This window comes from Oncorhynchus nerka, linkage group LG9b, assembly GCF_034236695.1.
Source record: "Oncorhynchus nerka isolate Pitt River linkage group LG9b, Oner_Uvic_2.0, whole genome shotgun sequence".
NCBI lineage: Eukaryota > Metazoa > Chordata > Actinopteri > Salmoniformes > Salmonidae > Oncorhynchus > Oncorhynchus nerka.
Window position 1 is genome coordinate 4647247 of NC_088424.1, and position 15739 is coordinate 4662985.

At 42.2% G+C, this 15739-nt stretch overlaps 1 pseudogene; it reads right to left on the minus strand.

The window, feature by feature from the left end:
* Positions 1–1182: 1182 nt before the first annotated feature.
* Positions 1183–15188, minus strand: LOC115114882 (E3 ubiquitin-protein ligase TRIM39-like; annotated as a pseudogene).
* Between the last annotated feature and the right edge of the window lie 551 nt (positions 15189–15739).

Here is a 15739-nt window from a genome sequence, read left to right on the forward strand (position 1 = left end):
CTAGTTGCACAACTGAATGCATTTAACCGAAACGTGTCTTCCGCATTTAACCCTGAGAGGTGCAGGGAGCCTTAATCGACATCCACGTTATCAGCGCCCAGGAGCAGTTGTTGTTGGGGGTTAACTGCCTTGTTCAACGACAGAACGGCTCGGGGATTCAGACCAGGGACCAATGCTCTTAGCCGCTAGGCTTCCTGCCACCCATGCTATAAGCAGCATTCATCCTGTTTGGCTTCTTTCCAATGTTGTCAAAAGGCAGTGTCTTTGAGTCCTTCTACATGTTGTTATTTGACTGCGGTGCTGTCAAAAGGGTCTACACTGTAGTGAGTTACATGCACTAACAAAATTCTTATTCAGAACAATGGTGTTGGAGGTTTTACATGTTTAGCTCTGCAGGCAGTTCAATGTAGAAACCAGTGTCCTAAAATGTAAAACACTGCTGCAGGCCAAAACAGGAAATGTTATGTGGTTTTCTAGATTATGTAGAAGTATCTAACTCATCCCCATACTGTATTTATTTATGTATCTTACTCCTTTGCACCCCAGTATCTCCACTTGCTCATAAAAAAAATATATATATATATATATGTATATATATATTCTAAACATCTACCATTCCAGTGTTTAATTGCTATATTGCTATATTGTAATTACTTCGCCACCATGGCCTATTTATTGCCTAACTCCCTTATCTTACCTCATTTGCACATACTGTATATAGACTTTTTCTACTGTATTATTGACTATGTTTTGTTTATTCCATGTGTAACTCTGTGTTGTTGTATGTGTCGAAATGCTTTGCTTTATCTTGGCCAGGTCGCAGGTGCAAACGAGAACTTGTTCTCAACTAGCCTACCTGGTTAAATAAAGGTGAAATAACATTTTTTTAAATCAACAGTGTAGGCTATACACTGTTGTTTCTATGCTGCATTAACAGCTACTATTGTCTCAAAAAGATTTCTAGATATTGCGTACTAACAGCTCCTTGAGGTGAACAATCATGTGGACTCAGGCAATAGCATAAATAGTAAACAAACTGTTACTCTTCGATGGTGTACAAAGGGCCTTACTCTACCTTGAGATGTCTGTACTTATGGTCACTCTTTCTCTAGGCAAAGAGTAGTTACATATTAAACATTGTAGCTACAGTAAAAAAATATGTTTTTGTCAATGATTTCACCATTAAGCTCATCGCCTTCTTTATTCTATATGAGTAAATCAGCAAACAAATGTATGTGTCAAGAAATACATTTTTTTTATATACATTGATTCCATACTTCATTAATATGTGTACATATTATAAAAGAAAACCATTCAAATAAAGCACATCACTTGTAGAATCATCATAGATTTGAAGAGGCAGCAGCGTTCATATACAGTGCTTTCAGAAAGTATTCAGACCCCTTGACTTTCTCCACATTTTGTTACGTTTACAGCCTTATTCTAAAATTGATTAACTGTTTTTTCCTCATCAATCTACACACAATACCCCAAAATGACAAAGCAAAAACAGGTTAAGACATTAAGACATTTTTGCAAATGTATTAAAATAAAAAACTCATATTTACATACAGTACCAGTCAAAGGTTTGGACACACCTACTCATTTAAGGGTTTTCTTTATTTTTACTATTTTCTACATTGTAGAATAATAGTGAAGACATCAAATCTATGAAATAACACATATGGAATTATGTAGTAACCAAAAAAGGCTTAAACAAATCAAAATACATTTTATATTTGAGATTCTTCAAAGTAGCCACCCTGAAACAGGTTTTTATCAAGGATCTACATAGATCCGTTCATCTTTCCCTCGATCCTGGCTAGTCTCCCAGTCCCTGCCTCTGAAATACATACGGTGACCTCACCCAGTATAACCAGCGTGTCCAGAGATGCAACCTCTCTTATCATCACTCAGTGCCTGGGCTTACCTCCACTGTACCCGCACCCCACCATACCCGTCTGCACATTATGCCCTGAATCAATTCTATCACGCCCAGACATCTGTTCCTTTTATTCTCTGTCCCCAACGCACTAGACGACCAGTTTTTCTAGCCTTTAGCCGTACCCTCATCCTACTCCTCCTCTGTTCCTCGGGTGATGTGGAGGCTAACCCAGGCCCTGCGTGTCCCCAGGCACTCTCATTTGTTGACTTCTGTAATCACAAAAGCCTTGGTTTCATGCATGTTAACGTCAGAAGCCTCCTCCCTAAGTTTGTTTTACTCACTGCTTTAGCACACTCCGCCAACCCTGATGTCCTTGCCGTATCTGAATCCTGGCTTAGGAAGGCCACCAAAAATTTGGAGAATTCCATACCCAACTACAACCTTTTCCATCAAGATTGAACTGCCAAAGGGGGAGGAGTTGCAATCTACTGCAGAGATAGCTTGCAAAGTTCTGTCATACTTTCCAAGTCTATGCCCAAACAGTTCGAGCTTCTAATTAAAAAAACTAATCTCTCCAGAAATATGTCTCTCACTGTTGCCGCCTGTTATAGACCCCCCTCAGCTCCCAGCTGTGCCCTGGACACCATATGTGAACTGCTGGCCCCAATCTATCTTCAGAGTTCGTTCTGTTAGGTGACCTAAACTGGGATATGCTTAACACCCTGGCAGTCCTACAATCTAAGCTAGATGCCCTCAATCTCACACAAATTTTCAAGGAAACCACCAGGTACAACCCTAAATCCGTAAACATATGGGCACCCTCATAGATATTATCCTGACCAACTTGCCCTCCAAATACACCTCTGCTGTTTTCATTCAGAATCTCAGCGATCACTGCCTCATTGCCTGCATCCGCTGTGGGTCCACGGTCAAACGACCACCCCTCATCACTGTCAAACGCTCCCTAAAACACTTCTGTGAGCAGGCCTTCCTAATCGACCTGGCCCAGGTATGCCCAGATTGCCTGGTCGTTCTTTAAAAGTAATTTCCTCACCATCTTAAATAAGCATGCCCCTTTAAAAAAAATGTAGATCTAAGAACAGATATAGCCCTTGGTTCACTCTAGACCTGACTGCCCTTGACCAGCACAAAAACATCCTGTGGCGGACTGCAATAGCATCGAATAGTACCCGCGATATGCAACTGTTCAGGGAAGTCAGGAACCAATACACACAGTCAGTCAGGAAAGCAAAGGCTAGCTTTTTCAAACAGAAATTTGCATCCTGTAGCTCTAACTCCAAAAAGTTTTGGGACACTGTAAAGTCCATGGAGAACAAGAGCACCTACTCCCAGCTGCCCACTGCACTGAGGCTAGGCGATACGGTCACCACCGATAAATCCATGATAATCAAAAATATCAATTAGCATTTCTCTACGGCTGGCCATGCTTTCCTCCTGGCTACCCCAACCCCGGCCAACAGCTCCGCACCCCTTGCAGCTACTTGCCCGAGCCTCCCCAGCTTCTCCTTCACCCAAATCGCAGATGTTCTAAAAGAGCTGGAAAACCTGGACCCGTACAAATCAGCTGGGCTAGACAATCTGGAACCTCTCTTTCTAAAATGATCCCCCGCCATTGTTGCAACCCCTATTACCAGTCTGTTCAACCTCTCTTTCGTTTCGTCCGAGATCCCTAAAGATTGGAAAGTCGCAGTCATCCCCCTCTTCAAAGGGGGTGACACTCCCAAACTGTTACAGAGCTATATCCATCCTACCCTGCCTTTCTAGCGTCTTTGAAAATAGGTGTGCGTTTCTTTTTCGTCTAGATTATTCTTCTAGTCTCTCTATGGGGGTACCACAGGGTTCAATTCTCGGGCCGACTCTTTTCTCTGTATATACCAACAATGTCGCTCTTGCTGCGGGTGATTCCCTGATCCACCTCTACGCAGAGGACACCATTCTGTATCCATCTGGCCCTTCTTTGGACACTGTGTTAACTAACCTACAATGCCATACAACACCCCAGCTGCTCTTAAATGCTAGCAAAACCAAATGCATGATTTTCAACCGTTCGCTGCCCGAACCTGCCCGCCCGACTAGCATCACTACTCTGGATGTTCCTGACTTAGAATATGTGGACAACTACAAAAACCTAGGTGTCTAGTTAGACTGTAAACTCTCCTTCCAGACTCATATCAAACATCTCCAATCCCAAAATCAAATCTAGAATCGGCTTTCTATTTTGCAACAAAGCCTCCTTCACTCACGCCGCCAAACTTACCCTAGTAACACTGACTACCGATCCTCGACTTCCGCGATGTCATCTACAAAATAGCTTCCAATACTCTACTCAGCAAACTAGATGCAGTCTATCACAGTGTCATCCGTTTTGTTACCAAAGCGCCTTATACCACCCACTACTGCGACCTGTATGCTCTAGTCGGCTGGCCCTCGCTACATATTCGTCGCCAGACCCACTGGCTCCAGGTCATCTATAAGTCTATGCTAGGTAAAGCTCCACCTCATCTCAGCTCACTGGTCACGATAACAACACCTACCCATAGCATGCGCTCCAGCAGGTCATTCCCAAAGCCAACACCTCCTTTGGCTGCCTTTCCTTCCAGTTATCTGCTGCCAGTGACTGGAACGAATTGCAAAAATCGTTGAAGCTGGAGACTTACTAACTTTAAACATCAGCTATCTGAGCAGCTAACCAATCGCTGCAGCTGTACATAGTCCATCTGTAAATAGCACACCCAATCTACCTACCTCATCCCCATATTGTTTTTATTTACTTTGCTGCGCTTTTGCACACCAGTATCACTATTTACACACCATCATCTGCTCATCTATCACTCCAGTGTTAATCTGCTAAATTGTAATTACTTTGCTACTATGGCCTATTTATTGCCTTACCACCTCACGCCATTTGCACACACTTTATATAGACTTTATTTTTGTCCTATTGTGTTATTGACTGTACGCTTGTTTATTCCATGTGTAACTCTGTGTTGTTGTTTCTGTGCCACTGCTTTGCTTTATCCTGGCTAGGTCACCGTTGTAAATGAGAACTTGTTCTCAACTAGCTTACCTGGTTAAATGAAGGTGAAATATATATATGTATAAATTTTTTAAACATCTCCACAGTATGATGCTACCACCACCATGCTTCACTGTAGGAATGGTGCCAGGTTTCCTCCAGGCGTGACGCTTGGCATTCAGGCCAAAGAGTTCAATCTTGTTTTCATCAGACCAGAGAATCTTGTTTCTCATCGTCTTATTCCTTTAGGTGCCTTTTGGCAAACTCCAAGCGGGCCGTCATGTGCCTTTTACTGAGGAATGGCTTCTGTCTGGCCACTCTACCATAAAGGCCTGATTGGTGGAGTGCTGCAGAGAAGGTTGTTCTTCTGGAAGATTCTCCCATCTCCACAGAGGAACTCTGGAGCTCTGTCAGAGTGACCATTGTGTCTTGGTCACCTCTCTGACCAAGGCTGTTCTCCCCAGATTGCTTACATACAGTGTGAATAATACGGCCCTAAAATGGACTCTTGAGGAACACCTTTTGTAATCTCAGGGAATTGTGAGTTGAGACAGTCAGCAACTATACATTGAGATGTCCATAAAGTAAGCCGGACAGCTTGCATCAAGTTATTTTCCCTACAGAATAACCAGCTCTCTGTCTGTCTCAATTGTTCCAAACACAGGGTAAATCTTTCCAAAGTGATCAAAATTGACATTAAAAGTGTAAATGTGGCATCTTTCCTCTGCATCATAGAAGGATACCTTGTCCCTCCTCTATGTCTAGAAACACCCCGAATCTAGAGGGTGGAGACTGGTTCAGTTTAATGACTGGTGCACTTAGAGCCATGAGCTCCCCAAGCTGCAGACGCAAGTTCCAGTAACCAGCTTTTGTGTTCAGATTTGCAAAGCCATTCCTCGGTGCTGACTCGCTAACCACACCTATCCTCCACTCTGCCTTGCCCCAGACTCTCACCTCCCAGTAATGTCTCCCAGATGTAAAGCCCTCCTTTGCAAGCACACACCACCAGCCATCATACGTGTGGGATCTAGGGTTGTATCCATCCCGGGCATCAAAAACATCCTCAATGATGGTGGCCATTTTCACTCTTTTCCTGTCAGCGGACAGTAAGAGATTTGGGTTGGCTGTTTTTTCATCCAGAGTGATCTCAACTGCAAAGATATTGAAATAATGAAGCTGTTAATCATACCAGAACAATGAAACAAGTCTTTCGGTTTTATCTCATTTGAATAATATTTGCGTTGGTAATAAACCATACCAACCTGATGCTTTCAAAATCAAGTTCCAAACTGCAATGAAACAGACAACATTTAGGATCACGTTAGCAACGAAGAACTACAAAACATTTACATTTTTTGTTGTTGTTTTAAGCAGACGTGAACAGTGGGATTTGACGTACTTGAGTCAGGAACGCGATTCAGAGTCACTAAAGGAAAAACATTAAGAAAACCAAAACATATTAGATAAATGAACTGATTAATACAATCTGTGTTGACTTATTTAATAACCTAATAAAAAGCATGAGCTGGAGCACACCAAGAGAATATTATTTTGTGTGGAGGTGCTGACTAACAGCGAATAAACTGTAAGCTATAAAAAATAAAATAAAGAGAGTCACACGCTCTCTATATATAAACTCCCAGTAATTTATTGGGTAAAACACCCTGAAGGTGGCACAGCGATACCGAAACGTTTGCGTTTTACCCAATAAATTACTGGAAGTTATATATATATATATATACAGTGGGGCAAAAAAGTATTTAGTCAGCCACCAATTGTGCAAGTTCTCCCACTTAAAAAGATGAGAGGCGCCTGTAATTTTCATCATAGGTACACTTCAACTATGACAGGCAAAATGAGAAGAAAAAAAATCCAGAAAATCACATTGTAGGATTTTGAATGAATTTATTTGCAAATTATGGTGGAAAATAAGTATTTGGTCACCTACAAACAAGCAAGATTTCTGGCTCTCGCAGACCTGTAACTTCTTCTTTAAGAGGCTCCTCTGTCCTCCACTCGTTACCTGTATTAATGGCACCTGTTTGAACTTGTTATCAGTACACCTGTCCACAACCTCAAACAGTCACATTCCAAACTCTCCAAAAACATTCCAAACTCCAAAGAGCTGTCAAAGGACAACAGAAACAAAATTGTGGACCTGCACCAGGCTGGGAAGACTGAATCTGCAATAGATAAGCAGCTTGGTTTGAAGAAATCAACTGTGGGAGCAATTATTAGGAAATGGAAGACATATAAGACCACTGATAATCTCCCTCGATCTGGGGCCCCACGCAACATCTCAACCCGTGGGGTCAAAATGATCACAAGAACGGTGAGCAAAAATCCCAGAACCACACGGGGGGACCTAGTGAATGACCTGCAGAGAGCTGGGACCAAAGTAACACACTATGCCGCCAGGGACTCAAATCCTGCAGTGCCAGACGTGTCCCCCTGCTTAAGCAAGTACATGTCCAGGCCCGTCGGAAGTTTGCTAGAGAGCATTTGGATGATCCAGAAGAAGATTGGGAGAATGTCATATGGTCAGATGAAACCAAAATATAACTTTTTGGTAAAAACTCATCTCGTCGTGTTTGTAGGACAAAGAATGCTGAGTTGCATCCAAAGAACACCATACCTACTGTGAAGCATGGGGGTGGAAACATCATGCTTTGGGGCTGTTTTTCTGCAAAGGGACCAGGACGACTGATCCGTGTAAAGGAAAGAATGAATGGGGCCATGTATCGTGAGATTTTGAGTGAAAACCTCCTTTCATCAGCAAGCGCATTGAAGATGAAACATGGCTGGGTCTTTCAGCATGACAATGATCCCAAACACACTGCCCGGGCAACGAAGGAGTGGCTTCATAAGAAGCATTTCAAGGTCCTGGAGTGGCCTAGCCAGTCTCCAGATCTCAACCCCAGAGAAAATCTTTGGAGGGAGTTGAAAGTCCGTGTTGCCCAGCAACAGCCCCAAAACATCACTGCTCTAGAGGAGATCTGTATGGAGGAATGGGCCAAAATACCAGCAACAGTGTGTGAAAACCTTGTGAAGACTTACAGAAAACGTTTGACCTCTGTCATTGCCAACAAAGGGTATATAACAAAGTATTGAGATAAACTTTTGTTATTGACCAAATACTTATTTTCCACCATAATTTGCAAATAAATTCATTAAAAATCCTATAATGTGATTTTCTGGATTTTTTTTCTTGTCATTTTGTCGGTCATAGTTGAAGTGTACCTATGATGACAATTACAGGCCTCTCATCTGTTTAAGTGGGAGAACTTGCACAATTGGTGGCTGACTAAATACTTTTTTTGCCCCACTGTATGTATATATATATATATTATATATATATATATATATATATATATATATATATGAGTGTGCAACTATTTATTTTCGTAGCAGAACACTCACCTCTGCTTCTGGACCTTTGTCTATTTCTGAGCCAATGCTTTACAATGGAACCCTGTGAAATCAACAGCTATGTTATATTACCGCTCAGCCGAATGTCACTTAAAGAGACATTCAATAAGTGTCTGTTTATGGCTGACCTCCTGCTGTTCCTGTAGTATGCTCCAGATGAGGAAGTTCATGACAGGGAGCATGTTGGGAAGCTTCCCCCTCTTCCACTGTCTTTCCAGATCCTGCAGTACTGAACACACATCCTCACCCAGACACACGGAGTCCTGCAGAGACGCAGAGACACAGGGTGATATCGTAGGATAATCTCCTTGTGTTATGTGTCATTGTAATGATACAGATTATTTTTTGTGGGTTTTTATTTTAGTTTTAGTTTTAAGGTCTTCCTCTCACCTGTTCCATATCCTTGAGTCTCCAGGCCCATTCAGAAAGGGCTTTCGTGGCTTCCCTCAGTTTCTGTTCCTTGTCTGGTTTCTGTTGATCTGGAGGGTCGTCACTCCTCCTGTGTCTTGTGATTTCCCCTGCTGGTGTCAGCAAAACATGTGGTTACAATCCTCTGTTTGCATTTCTCAACAGTAAATCATACAGTGAGCTCCAAAAGTATTGGGACAGTGACAATGTTGTTGTTGTTTTGGCTCTGTACTCCAGCACTTTGGATTTAAAATTATATAATGACTATGGGAGGTTAAAGTGCAGACTGTCAGCTTTAATTTGAGGGTAATTTCATCCATAACAGGTGAATCGTTTAGATATTTTTGTACATAGACCAAAAGTATTGGGACAAATTCACTTATATGTGTATTAAAGTAGTCAAAAGTTTAGTATTTGGTCCCATATTCCTAACACGCAATGATTACATCAAGCTTATAACTCTACAAACATGTTGGATGCATTTGCTGTTTGTTTTGGTTGTGTTTCAGATTATTTTGTGCCCAATTAAATTAATGGTAAATAATGTATTGTGTCATTTTGGAGTCACTTTTATTGCAAATAAGAATATCATATGTTTCTAAACACATCTTAATTCATGTGGATGCTACCATGATTACAGATAGTCCTGAATGAATCGTGAATAATGATGAGTGAGAAAGTTAGATGCACGAATATCATACCCCCCCAAAAATGCTAACCACTCTGTTATTGTAATGGTGAGAGGTTAGCATGTCTTGGGAATATGATATTTGTACATCTGTAACTTTCTCAATTATCATTATTCACTATTCATTCAGGACCATATGTAATCATGGTAGTCATTGTATCATTTAAAATCCAAAGTGCTGGAGTACAGAGCCAAAACAATAACAAATATTTCACTGTCCCAATACTTCTTGAGCACACTGTATGTTACGTCATTCAGAGCAACTGGCTGTCAACACTGTATGTTACGTCCTTCAGAACAACTGGCTGTCAAGACTGTACGTTACTTCATCCAGAGCAACTGGCTGTCAACACTGTATGTTACTTCATCCAGAGCAACTGGCTGCTAACACTGTATGTTACTTCATCCAGAGCAACTGGCTGTCAACACTGTATGTTACTCATCCAGAGCAACTGGCTGTCAACACTGTATGTTACTTCATCCAGAGCATCTGGCTGTCAACACTGTATGTTACTTCATCCAGAGCAACTGGCTGCTAACACTGTATGTTACTTCATCAAGAGCAACTGGTAGTCAACACTGTATGTTACTTCATCCAGAGCAACTGGCTGTCAACACTGTATGTTACTTCATCCAGAGCAACTGGCTGTCAACACTGTATGTTACTTCATCCAGAGCAACTGGCTGTCAATACTGTATGTTACAGCATCCAGAGCAACTAGCTGTCAACACTGTATGTTACAGCATCCAAAACACTGTATGTTACTTCATCCAGAGCAACAGGCAGTCAACACTATGTTACTTCATCCAGAGCATCTGGCTGTCAACACTGTATGTTACTTCATCCAGAGCAACTGGCTGTCAACACTGTATGTTACAGCATCCAGAGCAACTAGCTGTCAACACTGTATGTTACAGCATCCAAAACACTGTATGTTACTTCATCCAGAGCAACAGGCAGTCAACACTATGTTACTTCATCCAGAGCATCTGGCTGTCAACACTGTATGTTACTTCATCCAGAGCAACTGGCTGTCAACACTGTATGTTACTTCATCCAGAGCAACTGGCTGTCAACACTGTATGTTACTTCATCCAGAGCAACTGGCTGTCAACACTGTATGTTACTTCATCCAAAGCATCTGGCTGTCAACACTGTATGTTACTTCATCCAGAGCATCTGGCTGTCAACACTGTATGTTTCTTCATCCAAAGCAACTGGCTGTCAACACTATGTTACAGCATCCAGAGCACCTGGCTGTCAATACTATGTTACTTCATCCAGAGCAATGTCTGTCAACACTATGTTACAGCATCCAGAGCAACATGCTGTCAACACTGTATGTTACTTCATCCAGAGCAACTGGCTGTCAACACTGTATGTTACTTCATCCAGAGCAACTGGCTGTCAACACTATGTTACAGCATCCAGAGCAACTGGCTGTCAACACTGTATGCTACTTCATCCAGAGCAACTGGCTGTCAACACTGTATGCTACTTCATCCAGAGCAACTGGCTGTCAACACTGTATGCTACTTCATCCAGAGCAACTGGCTGTCAACAATGTATGTTACTTCATCCAGAGCAACTGGCTGTCAACACTGTATGTTACTTCATCCAGAGCAACTAGCTGTCAACACTGTATGTTACTTCATCCAGAGCAACTGGCTGCTAACACTGTATGTTACTTCATCCAGAGCAACTGGCAGTCAATACTATGTTACTTCATCCAGAGCAACTGGCTGTCAACACTATGTTACTTCATCCAGAGCAACTGGCTGTCAACACTATGTTACTTCATCCAGAGCAACTGGCTGTCAACACTATGTTACTTCATCCAGAGCAACTGGCTGTCAACACTGTATGTTACTTCATCCACAGCAACTGGCAGTCAACACTGTATGTTACTTCATCCAGAGCAACTGGCTGTCAACACTGTATGGTACTTCATCCACAGCAACTGGCTGTCAACACTGTATGTTACTTCATCCAGAGCAACTGGCTGTCAACACCGTATGTTACTTCATCCAGAGCAACTGGCTGTCAACACTGTATGTTACTTCATCCAGAGCAACTGGCTGTCAACACTGTATGTTACTTCATCCAGAGCAACTGGCTGTCAACACTGTATGTTACTTCATCCAGAGCAACAGGCTGTCAACACTGTATGTTACTTCATCCAGAGCAACTGGCTGTCAACACTGTACGTTACTTCATCCAGAGCTACTGGCTGTCAACACTGTACGTTACTTCATCCAGAGCTACTGGCTGTCAACACTGTGTTATTTCATCCAGAGCAACAGGCTGTCAACACTATGTTACTTCATCCAGAGCAACTGGCTGTCAACACTATGTTACTTCATCCAGAGCAACTGGCTGTCAACACTATGTTACTTCATCCAGAGCAACTGGCTGTCAACACTATGTTACTTCATCCAGAGCAACTGGCTGTCAACACTGTATGTTACTTCATCCACAGCAACTGGCAGTCAACACTGTATGTTACTTCATCCAGAGCAACTGGCTGTCAACACTGTATGGTACTTCATCCACAGCAACTGGCAGTCAACACTGTATGTTACTTCATCCAGAGCAACTGGCTGTCAACACCGTATGTTACTTCATCCAGAGCAACTGGCTGTCAACACTGTATGTTACTTCATCCAGAGCAACTGGCTGTCAACACTGTATGTTACTTCATCCAGAGCAACTGGCTGTCAACACTGTATGTTACTTCATCCAGAGCAACTGGCTGTCAACATTGTATGTTACTTCATCCAGAGCAAATGGCTGTCAACACTGTATGTTACTTCATCCAGAGCATCTGGCTGTCAACACTGTATGTTACTTCATCCAGAGCAACTGGCTGTCAACACTGTATGCACATGACATGTACTTATACTGCTTGTAGTGTTGTGTTTGAACCAGCGCCAGGTGAACCTCCAACATATGGGGGCGGTTTCCAGGACAGAGAATAAGCTTAGTCCTGGATCAGCATCCCAAATGATTTGTAGTCTAGGACTAAGCTTAATATGAGTCTGTGGTAACTGTCCCATGGTGTATGTGTTATTTACCTGTTGTGTCTGCGATGAGTGTTTCAGTTCCTCAGCCCACTGCAGTATAAAGTCTTGACGCTCCTCTTGACAAGATCCATCCTCATTCACTCTGGTCAGAAGGGAGGTGTTGCTGATCTGTGAGGACTGGTACAGGACCAACTGATTATGACTCATGGCAATGTAAGAGAACATATGATCACATACCTTCTTTTCTCTATACAGACTGACGTACCTGAACTACCTTGCTCAGTTCAGCAGCAAGCTCTCTGATGATACATTTAGACTCATCAAAGGTGAAATCTTCTTTCTCTTTGTCCGTTCCCTATGGAAAGAGGGACAATTAAATGAGTGCTGAAAGGATTCTGCTGCTGTCTACCCCACATTATTGTGATACTGCTGTGGCATGTCTGCTTTGTCTACGCAGTAGACATACTATGTATTTCATTCACCTTACCTTTATTTGTGCCAACAACTTAAGTACTTTATGCGTGAGGCTTTTCTTCCTCTGTTGGATAGAACACAGTATGGACATTACATTTAACATTTACATTTAAGTCATTTAGCAGACGCTCTTATCCAGAGCGACTTACAAATTGGTGCGTTCACCTTATGACATCCAGTGGAACAGCCACTTTACAATAGTGCATCTAAATCTTTTAAGGGGGGGTGAGAAGGATTACTTTATCCTATCCTAGGTATTCCTTAAAGAGGTGGGGTTTCAGGTGTCTCCGGAAGGTGGTGATTGACTCCGCTGTCCTGGCGTCGTGAGGGAGTTTGTTCCACCATTGGGGGGCCAGAGCAGCGAACAGTTTTGACTGGGCTGAGCGGGAACTGTACTTCCTCAGTGGTAGGGAGGCGAGCAGGCCAGAGGTGGATGAACGCAGTGCCCTTGTTTGGGTGTAGGGCCTGATCAGAGCCTGGAGGTACTGAGGTGCCGTTCCCCTCACAGCTCCGTAGGCAAGCACCATGGTCTTGTAGCGGATGCGAGCTTCAACTGGAAGCCAGTGGAGGGAGCGGAGGAGCGGGGTGACGTGAGAGAACTTGGGAAGGTTGAACACCAGACGGGCTGCGGCGTTCTGGATGAGTTGTAGGGGTTTAAATCACAGGCAGGGAGCCCAGCCAACAGCGAGTTGCAGTAATCCAGATGGGAGATGACATTATTACAATGACTGTTGCTGGTTTGAGGATGAAAGTGAAGCCAAAATAATTTCAAAGAACATTTCATACTACAGACTGCTGGCATTGAAAAGACTGGTTTGATCACACTACATTCCTGTCGAGAACAGATGTCACGGTTGATCACCTGTATCTTGCCTTGCCTATAACCTGTTTACCTTAAGATTTCAGAAATTAAGGTTTCAGAAAATAAATTGTTGGACTGTGGAATGCTGTCCAGATCCTAACGAATAGAAAAAAAGAATATTTTGCATAGTGGAGCTCCTTCACAATATATTAAGGTTCATTTAAACCAGTGTTGGGGTTCCTGTTTCGTCAGATGAGTCATTCATGACTGAAACATTGGTTTAAGTGAACCGTGTCTGTTTGATCAAAACTGAAACTTCCTTACCCGTTTCTGGTAAGAGTTGTTTGCCAGGAACTACACAGCACATAATGACAGGGTGAGAACTTGTCTAAGCATCTAAAGCATATCAAATCTTGGCGGTAGCACTACACCCTGTGCTGAGAAGGAATGCACGTTGTTCCACTGAGATACGCAGTGCATGCATTGGCAGCAACAACAAAAAGTAACAACCCACTTCAAGGGGAATTTCGACAAAATAATGATATTCTCTAAACAAATTTGACTATCTTACCTTGTGCAAGCACATTAATGGTTCGTTGAAAGGTTGTGAAGAACAGGTTCTGTGATTGTTCTCTTTATTGCAAATTCTTCCAATGCTGCCACAACTGCCACCAACTCTCAGTATCGCTGCAACAATTAATAACAAAGAGCTGTGAGTCAGGTGTAGGGAAAAAAAAGGTTTTGTGATAACAATTATGCAAGGGATGCACTTTGCCCTCTTTGTTGGTCTACTTCTAAATCAAATCAAATGTATATAGCCCTTCTTACATCAGCTGATATCTCAAAGTGCTGTACAGAAACCCAGCCTAAAACCCCAAACAGCAAGCAATGTAGGTGTAGAAGCACGGTGGCTAGGAAAAACTCCCTAGAAAGGCCAAAACCTAGGAAGAAACTTAGAGAGGAACCAGGCTATGAGGGGTGGCCAGTCCTCTTCTGGCTGTGCCGGGTGGAGATTATAACAGAACATGGCCAAGATGTTCAAATGTTCATAAATGACCAGCATGGTCAAATAATAGCTTAAATAGCTACTATAATAACCATAATAACACTTCAGAAAACGGATATAACAGCTGTTATTGTTTATGTAAATGTAAAAAATGTCAACTTACAATCTGTCTGTGAAGCCATCTTTTTACTATAATAGTGCTTTAAAACCCAGTGAGAGTATAGAATGCAGAATAATTTTCAGGAGTCCTGTTGTTCACCGCCATCCACAGAATTAAGAACCTGTTTTGATTGTGGTTTGTTTCCAGTCTTCAGAATCTCCACCCTCTAGCACCACCTGGGTCATTTCAAACAATGTTATTTTTTTAAATGAATAAACAGAAAGTGAAATGGAACACAGTAATGCAGCTGCATTCCAATTACTGTCACTACAGTATAAAACAACCTAAAAACGAGTACAATATTGTACAACTAAAACATGGCTTTGTCTCAAAAAGTTAGGTTGCTATGAGAACCCAAATATAAAATGAGAAATCATGCCATCTAGAGGTCAGAATAAACTCATACACAGTGAAGGATAAAAAGTAGACAGGGTTAATCATTTAGACCTGTGGGGAGCAGCCCAGTCATTGTCATAAGGGGAAACAGTATCACAATAAATGCCGCGTCGAAGACCACTCGTAATTTTCCAACTAACAAACTCGTTGTAGAAAGATGAGCTCTTGAGTTTCCCACTTGGAAAGTATCACAATCAACCAATAGGAAGCTCTACGCAAAAAAATGACACAAATTTTAACTCGGCGATTCTGAGATTACAAATTGCTTTGAACGCACCAAGAGTACACGATAGTTGTAAAAACAATATGAAGCTAAAATCGTTTCGGGAAAACCAGTTACAACAGTTTGTATACCCTGCATACCATTTCAGTAACATGGCGGAGACATGTTAATTGCTCAGAACAAGGATGTGGGTTGCAGAATGGCATA